This window comes from Mustela lutreola, chromosome 4, assembly GCF_030435805.1.
Source record: "Mustela lutreola isolate mMusLut2 chromosome 4, mMusLut2.pri, whole genome shotgun sequence".
Classification (NCBI taxonomy): domain Eukaryota; kingdom Metazoa; phylum Chordata; class Mammalia; order Carnivora; family Mustelidae; genus Mustela; species Mustela lutreola.
In genome coordinates, this window is record NC_081293.1 from 94,709,039 (window position 1) to 94,718,541 (window position 9,503).

At 41.0% G+C, this 9,503-nt stretch overlaps 1 non-coding gene across 1 annotated transcript; it reads right to left on the reverse strand.

The window, feature by feature from the left end:
• Window positions 1–1,479: 1,479 nt before the first annotated feature.
• LOC131830926 (U6 spliceosomal RNA) lies at window positions 1,480–1,586 on the reverse strand. The gene has a single exon (XR_009353458.1). It is a non-coding gene; the product is annotated as a U6 spliceosomal RNA (small nuclear RNA).
• Between the last annotated feature and the right edge of the window lie 7,917 nt (window positions 1,587–9,503).

A 9,503-nucleotide genomic window follows, 5' to 3' on the forward strand; every position in this document is an offset into this window, starting at 1 on the left:
GGCAAGGGAAGCAAGGGCAAGAATGAACTATTGCGATTTTATCAGATCAAAAAGCTTTTGCACAGCAAAGGAAACAGTTAACAAAGCCAAAAGATGACTGTCAGAAGTTATCTGGGAGAAGATCTTTGCAAATGACATACCAGATAAAGGGCCAGTATCTATCCAAAATCTATAAATAGCTTATCAAACTCAACACCCTAAGAACAAATAATCCAATGAAGAAATGGGCAGAGGACATGAACAGACATTTCTGCAAAGAATACATCCAAATGGCCAACAGACACATGAAAAAATGCTCCACATCACTCGGCATCAGGGAAATACAAATCAAAACCAGAATGAGATACCACCTCACACCTTTCAGAATGGCTAAAATGAACAAGTCAGTCAATGACAGATGCTGGCGAGGATGTGGAGAAAGGGCAACCCTCCTACACTGTACGTGGGAATGCAAGCTGGTGCAACCACTCTGGAAAACAGCATAGAGGTGCCTCAAAAAGCTGAAAATAGAACTAGCCTATGACCCAGTGATTGTAGTACTGGGTATATACCCTCAAGATACAAACGTGGCATTCTGAAGGGGCACATGCACCCAAATGTTTATAGCAGCAATGTCCACAATAGGTAAACTATGGAAAGAACCTAAATGTCCTTCAACAGATGAATCAATAAATAAGATGTGGAATATATGTACAATGGGATACTATGCAGCCATCAAAAGAAATGAAATCCTGCTATTTGTGATGACGTGGATGGAACTAGAGGGTATTATGCTTGGCGAAATAAATCAATCTGACAACTATCATATGATCTCCCTGATATGATGAAGTGGAGATGCAACATAGGCGGTTTCGGGCGTAGGAAAAGAAAAATAAAAGACGATGGGATTGGGATGGAGACAAACATTAAAAGACTGAATCTCACCAAACAGACTGAGGGTTGCTGGGGGGAGGTGTGTTGGGAGAGGATGGTGGGGGTATGGACATTGGGGAGGGCAGGTGTTATGGTGAGTGATGGTGAGTGCTGTGAAATGTGTAAACCTGGTGATTCACAGACCTGTACCCCTAGGGATAAAAACACATTATATGTTTATAAAAAATTTTAAAAAATAATTTAAAAAATCCATTAAAGAAAAAACACATATTGCAAGACCAGAGCTAATCTCATATTCAATCAAAAAAGTTTGAAAGTTTTCCCCTTAAAGATCAGAAAAAAGACAAGTGTGTCCACTTTCACTACTCTCATTTGACATAGTACTGGATGTCCTAGCCAGAGAAAAAAGGAACACAAAGAAATAAAAGATTCAAAAAAAAAAAAAAAAAGGAAGAAGTAAAATTTTCTTTTTTTTGGATAAAATAACTTACATGGAAAAGAATCCTAAAAAATTCACAAAAAATTTTGAATTAACAAATTTAGTAAAGCTGCCAAATACAAGATCAATATATAAAAGACAAGAATTTTGTTTTGTTTCGTTTTTTTAAAAATATGGAATGCTTCCCAGTTTTTCATGTCATCCTTGTTCAGTGATCAAGCTAATCTTCTCTGCATCATTCCAATTTTAGTATATGTGCTGCCAAAGTAAGCACAAGACAGGAGCATTTTAACACTCTAATGATGAACTGTCTGAAAAAATAAAGAGAACAATCTAATTCACAATAGCATCAAAACTAATAAAATACTTAGGAAAAGATTTAACTAAGAAGATGAAAGATCTGTACCCCATAAACTATGACATTGATAAAGAAATTGAAGGAGACATAAATGGAAAGATAGCTCATATTCATGAATGGTAAGAATTAACATTGTTAAAATGTCCATACTACCGAAAACCATCTGTAAATTCAATTCCTATCAAAAATCCAATGTTAGGGGCGCCTGGGTGGCTCAGTGGGTTAAGCCGCTGCCTTCGGCTCAGGTCATGATCCCAGGGTCCTGGGATCGAGCCCTGCATCAGGCTCTCTGCTCAGCAGGAAGCTTCTACCTCTTCTCTCTCTGCCTGCCTCTCTGCCTGCTTGTCATCTCTCTCTCTGTGAAATAAATAAATAGATAATCTTTAAAAAAATCCAATATTGTGTTTTTACAGAAGTAAGTAAAGAATCCTAAAATTTATATGAGACCATAAAAGACAACAAATAATTAAAGCAGTTCTGAGAAAGAATGAAGAAGCGAAATTACACTCTTGATTTGAAACTATACTACTAAGCCCTCATGCTCAAAACAATAAAGTATAATGGCATAAAAACAGACCCATAAACAAGTAGAACAGAATTGAGAGTCCAGAAATAAATCCTTTCATTCAGTCACCTAATATTTGACAGGGGCCAACATATATAATGGGTAAAGATAGTCTGTTCAATAAATGATATTTAAAACTGAATAGTCACATAAACCAGCATGAAGCTGGAACCTTATGTTACTCAGAAATCTTAACTTGAAATAGATTAAAGACTTAAATGTGATGCATGAAACTAAATTTCCTAAGGGAAAACTTAGGAAAAATTCTCCTTGACATTGGTCTTGCCAATAGTTTTTTGGATACCAGACCAAAAACACAAGCAAAAGAAGCAAAAATAAATAAATGGTATTACATTAAACTAAAGTTTCTGCATTGGCAAAAAAAACAAAAGAGAGAGAAAGAATGAAAACACAATCCACAGAATGGAAGAAAATACTTACAAATCTTATATCTGAAAAGAGGTTAATAACCAACAGATACAAATAGAAAATAATATATAATTAAAAAATAGCAAAAGTATCTCAATAGACTTTTTTTTTTCCAAAAAAGTTATATAAATAACCAACAGGAGCATTAAAAAGTGCTCAACGTAAAAACTCAGGGCAAAGTCATTATGTTGTTGTTGTTGTTGTTTACCTCTGAAAAACACAGCAAGATATTACTACCTATTAGAATATATACTACCAAAAAATTAAAACTAACAAATTTTGGTAAATATTGGGTAAAATGCGGAACTTATGCAATGTGATAGGGATATAAATTTGTATGGAAAACAGTATGGAGATTATTCATATTATTAAAAGTAAAATTACCATATGATTCAGTAATCCCACCTCTAGGTATATATCTAAAGGAAACGAAGTCACTATTCGAAGACATATCTGCACTCTTATGTTCATTATAAAAGTATTAACTCTAAGCAAGAGATGGAAATAACTTCAGTATCCATTAATGGATGAATGAATAAAAAAGTATGGTAAATATATACTATGGAATACTACTTAGCCATGAAAAATTAAGAAATACTGCCATTTACAACAGCATGGATGGATCTTGAAGGTATTATACTAATTGAAATATTTCAAAGATTTTATATATTTTTTAAATTTATGTATTATGATATCCCTTACATACAGAATCTGAAGGAAAAGCAAACTAATGGAAACTTAGAGTTGAGTTGACAGGAGGTGAACCTGGGGCGGAATAAGGTGGTCAAAGGGTACAAACATGCAACTATCATATGAAAAAGTTCTGGGGATCTAATGTACAGCATGATGATCATAGTTAATAATATATACATACTTTTTTATTGTGCTTCCCTTTATTAAACTTTGCATATATCACATTCTTACAAGTTGAAAGTTTATAGCAATCTTGTATAAAATAGGTCTGCTGCCACCATTTTTCTAAACATTTGTTCATTTTGTGTCTCTCTGTCACATGTTGGTAATTCTTGCAATATTTCAAGTTTTTTTCATTATTATTGTATTTGTTATGGTGATCTGTGATCAGTAATTATGACCCACTGAAATCTCAGAACTAGTTTACTTAAGGTATATACATTGTTTTTCCTTAAAGACATAATGCTTTTGAACAGTACAGTATAGTGTTTATTTTTTATATGCACTGGGAAACATAATATTTTATTTTCAGTGGGAAACCAAAAAAAAATAATAATGATTTGACTTAGTTTATTGAGATAATCACTTTATTGAGGCAGTCTGGAACAAATCCCACAAGACCTCTGTATTTCATCTCTACTGTACTATATACATAAAAGTTGCTAAGAGAGTAGATCTTAAAATTCCTTACCATACATGCATAAAAAACAGTGGCAACTATATGAGATAGTAGATGTATTAACATTTTTATGTAGATTATATTGCAATACAGATGTATGCCAATTTATCAAATGGTACAAAATTTACACAATGTTAAAAGTTTGCAGTGTTATAAGAAATCATTTCTTAAATTTACAAATTATAATATGTCAATTATTTTTCAATAAAGCTGGAAATAACTTTTTGTAGAATTAATCTATTTTTCAAAAAAGGAAGTAGAAACTGCAACTAACTCTGAAATAATGAAATACAAAATCCATTTTAGTTATATACACTGTGACAAACACTATTAGTTAGTTTTCAATGAAGGAATACTTATGAAGCATGAAGGATGGTCTATAAATAAGGCTGAAAGAGCTCAGTTTTAAGGTTTAAATTTAAAATCTTCTTTTGAAATACTAAACTGACCACCCAGTTTTCCAAACATAAATGTCTTAACTGCATGAATTTATTTCATACAACTCTATAATCTAGGTTCATAAGAAAGCAGCATGCAAATTTTGAATAAGACAGACTTGCTTAAGTTTCTTTATGTTCAACAGTAAAGGACACTTCCCTAAAAATAAATAGAAGAAAAATCAGCACATTTATTATGATAATTATTATTCATAATGAGATTCGTATTGAATTAAGGAATATATATCCTCAGAGGGGGTAAAGTAAAATGAAATTTATTTTGGTAAATGTGTCTATGAATAGTCAATACAATGCCTCAATATAAATGAATATTTGCATTTTGAACAATTTAATTACTATTATTAGAATTACTATAAGTATAAAAATAGCTATCATTTTAGCATGGAATAAGAGACTCTCATGCTCCATGCTTCATTACATCCACACAACAACTCTGCATAATAAGTATTATCATCACCATTTCAGGGGTGAAAAAACTGAGGCTAACACATTTAGATAACTGGTTTATGATTACATGGCTGATAAAGATGCATCACACTAAATTAGGCTTTATGATTTCAGAATTGTACTCTTTCCACTGCACATTCTATTACTCTGTAAATACTTGGCTTGTTTTCATTTAGTTCTTTAATTTTATTCATGTGGCGATGGCTTAAAGCTTCATTTAAAGGAAGCGTAAAAAATTCATTTAGCCAAAAGCTCCCAAGAATTAAAAATGTCATGGATCTAATGTAGACATGGATATCATTAGTTAATGGGTAACTATATATTTTCCACTCTAGTGAGATAACAGAGTATTTTTCTAAGTTATAGTCTCTGAGTGTTCAAAAGGACTTTGTTAAAATAGAAATATTTAGACAAAGGTGATCAAAAGTCTGGATCAGGTCACCTTAAGATAAATATTAGAAAACTGAGGAAACAAATGGAGATTCGAACACTGAGCTATGATATAATGAATGGTTTAAAGTATTTAGTAGAGCATAGAAAAGCCCTTTAAAGCCTGGTCTTAGCCTAGCATTGCAGCTTCTGGGATATCTCTCTATCTATCATCTATCTATCCATCTATCTAGATATAAATTTGAAAACTTTTTTAGACAGGAGGAGATGAGGTGGGCAGGGCCTGTGCTCCTCTCTTAGGAAGGAGTCTGGGCAGAAAGCATGACTTTCCTGAGCCTCTGGGCCCAAGGAGAGGCGAACATGGCACCCATGAAAGCAAGGCCCAAGAGGCACCAGCTCTCCCGAAGCTCTACCTCCCTGACGCGACAGAAGCCTTGCTGAGGAAGCAGCAGAGAAGTGCTGTTCGCTCCAAGCCAAAGCCTCTGCGAAAGCACAGCATTCGCTGAGAAATGTTCTGCGGGCTGCTGCTGCTTGCCTGAGCCCAGTCTCGCGGTGGGAGAAACCCACATACAGCTAAAGCCTCTTTGCCTGGGCATCTCCCCTGGGAAAGCACAGCGTTCCTTGGGAAATCAGAGTTGGGTTTGGGGATGCTGCTGCTGCTTACCTGGGCTAGTCTCTGCAGCTTGGTGGAAGATACCCGCATGGAGCGAAATACTCTTTGCCCTAGCATCCCCTCTGCCTGAGAGAGAAGCCACGTGTGGGGAAGGCGCAGCACGCCGCCCCCGGAGAAGAGAAGGAGCCTTGGGGTCGGGAAACACTCCGGAAGCAGGATAGCCTGCCGTGGCACGAACAGCAGGCCGGTGGCAAGACAAGTGTCACCCGCTCCCTGTGCGGACAGATGGAAGCCTGGCTGCTAAGGAGACATGAGGGGACAACTAGGGCAGGGGCGTGTGCTCCACTCTGAAGAAGGAGTCTGGGCAGAAGGCAGGCCTGTCCTGTGCCTCTGGTCCCAACGGGACAGCATCTCCTTGGCCACCTGTCCCAAGGGCAGACTTGGGCTTGCCACCAGGTGCCATACCCGGAACTCGCAGAAACAGGCCCATGGAGAAACGGGCAGTCAGATGCCTTCTTCCACCAAGATGTGGCAGGGAATTGGGTGGCAGGGCGTGTGCCAGGGAAGGAGTGGAGACAGTCCCCCACAGTTCCCCATCGCAGTGCACGGGTCGTGTGCAGTGATCCTGTCGTCTCCTCTCCCCTGTGGTGAAGGACTGGCCTGGACCCCGAGTCTGCCTGAGCACCGGACAAAAGGCTCCTACCCCAGGAGATAGTAATAGGCATAGAGTGCCATGCTAGGACACACACGCAGCTGCAGGGTTGTGACTGTGTCTGCTTAGTTCGGCTTAGCAAGGTGAACCCTGGGCGTGAACTTGGAGCCCGGGAAAGCAAGTCCCAAGAGGCACCAGCTCTCCCGCGGCTCTTCTTCCCTGCTGCGACAGAGCAAAAACCCAAATTCTTGCTGAGGAAGCAGCAGTGAAGTGCGGTTCATGTCAAGCTGAAAACCTCTGCGAAAGCATAGCAGTCGCTGGGAAATCAGAGTCGTTTCTGTGGGCTGCTGTTGCTGCTTGCCTTAGCCTAGTATTCATAGCAGAATGGGAGAAACCTGCATAGAGCGAAAGCCTCTTTGTCCGGCAACCCCTCTGGGAAAGCACAGCATTCTTTGGGAAATCAGAGACCAGTCTGAGGGATGCTCCTGTTTGCCTGAGCTGGTCTCCACAGCTCGGTGTAATAAACCCGCATGGAGCGAAATTCTCTTTGCCTGGGCATCCCCTCTGCCTGAGAGAGAAGCGCGGTTGCGCCTGTGGAAAGAGCCTTAAGGAAAGGGACACGTCTTTCACTGGGCTCCCCAGGAGCATCTGTGAAAGGTGCAGCACGCTGCCCAGGGAGAAGAGCAGGAGCCGTTGGCCTTCTGGTCTGGAAACGGTTGCGAAGCAGGAGAGCCGGCCCTGGCAGGCACAGCGGCCGGTGGCAATACAAGTGTCTCCCGCTCCCTGTGCAGAGAGACGTAAGCCTGGCTGCTAAGGAGAGAAAAGGGGATGAGTATGGCAGGGCGCGTGCTCCACTCTTAAGATGGAGTCTGGGCAGAAAGCATGCCTGTCCTGAGCCTCTGGGCCCAAAGAGATAGCAGCTCCTTGGCCACCTGTCCCTGGGGCAGAGATGCGCTAGCCACCAGGCGCCTAACCTGAAGTCACAAAAACAGCTCCCTGAAATAACGGGAAGTCAGATGCCATCTTCCTGCAGGATGTGGAAGCTTGGAGGAGGCACGGGGTTTAAGGGAAAGGAGTGGGGACAGTCCCCCAAAGCTCCCTATTCAGTGCACGGGTGGTGTGCTGGGATCCTGTCACCTCTCCTTTCCTGTGGGGAAAGCACTGGCCTAGTCCGCGAGTTCGCCTGAGAGCCAGAGTAAAAGGCCAAGCGATGCCTACACCGGGAGATTCTGGTAGTGTGCATTGAGTGCCATCCTAGGCTACGCATGCTACTGGAGGGTTGTAGCTGTGTCTGCTTAGTTCGGCCTGGCAGGGTGAACCCAGGACGCGAACATGGAGCCCGGGAAAGCAAGGCCCAAGAGGCACCAGCTCTCCCGAAGCTCTTCTTCCCTGACGCGACAGAAGCCTTGCTGAGGAAGCAGCAGCAAAGTGCTGTTCGCTCCAAGCCAAAGCCTCTGCGAAAGCACAGCATTCGCTGAGAAATGTTCTGCAGGCTGCTGCTGCTTGCCTGAGCCCAGTCTCGTGGTGGGAGATACCCGCACACAGCGAAAGCCTCTTTGCCTGGGCATCTCCCCTGGGAAAGCGCAGCGTTCCTTGGGAAATCAGCGTTGGATTTGGGGATGCTGCTGCTGCTTGCCTGGGCTAGTCTCCGCAGCTTGGTGGAAGATTCCCGCACGGAGCGAAATTCCCTTTGCCCTAGCATCCCCTCTGCCTGAGAGAGAATCCACGTGTGGGGAAGGCGCAGCATGCCGCCCCCAGAGAAGAGAAGGAGCCCTTGGCCTTGGGGTCGGGAAACACTCGGGAAGCAGGATAGCCTGCCGTGGCACGAACAGCAGGCCGGTGGCAAGACAAGTGTCACCCGCTCCCTGTGTGGACAGATGGAAGCCTGGCTGCTAAGGAGACATGAGGGGACGACTAGGGCAGGGTCGCGTGCTCCCCTCTGCGGAAGGAGTCTGGGCAGAAGGCAGGCCTGTCCTGTGCCTCTGGTCCCAACGGGACAGCATCTCCTTGGCCACCTGTCCCAAGGGCAGACTTGGGCTTGCCACCAGGTGCCATACCCGGAACTCGCAGAAACAACCCCATGGAGAAACGAGTGCACTATCTAAAAAGAGATCAGTGAACTTGGACTGGAGTTAGTAGACATGGAAGAAAATAAAATATTACAGAGAAGAATGCTCTGTGGTCCACAACCTAAACGGGCTGGGATTCCCATCATTTGGATCCCTGTAGCTTTACAAAAGTCAATTAAATTTTTGTATCTCCGATTAAAGTTGATTCCCCAGTACTTTTTCAAACATCTCTTGTAAAGTATTGTTTCCCAGAAAAAAAGGGATTTTGCACATGTATCTGCCTTTGTCTCTGGTCATGATCTCAGTCAGGATCCTGGGATCGAGCTCCATATTGGGCTTCCTGCTCATTAGGAAGTATACTTCTCAGTCTCCCTTTGCATCTACCTCCCCCTGCCCCACTCATGCTCTCTCTCTCAAATAAATAAATACAATCTTTAATTTTTAATTAAAAATAAGTTAAATAAAATAAAATAAAAGTCTGGTCTTACTGCCCCATTTACCTTCTTTTTTTTTTTTTTGAGTTTTATTTAAAGCAGCATGAGAGAAGATGGGGCTCTCAAACTTAAAAAAAAGGAAAAAATTGAGTTTTGTTAGGATTTAAGATCTTGTCTGCTAGACAAAAACGTTGTCGTTGTTAAAATGTGAAAATTAACAAAAGAGAATAAAATAGAATTCTAATAATTTTTGTAGAAATTAAAAATTTCCTCCAACCCAATTACATAGATACCCATTAAGTAAATTCATTCCAATGTCCCAAACCAATCTTTTCTAATAGTAATGCATCTGTGTAAACAGGGTCAACCCAAGGAATAAATAAATATTATTATTTTTTTCCTGT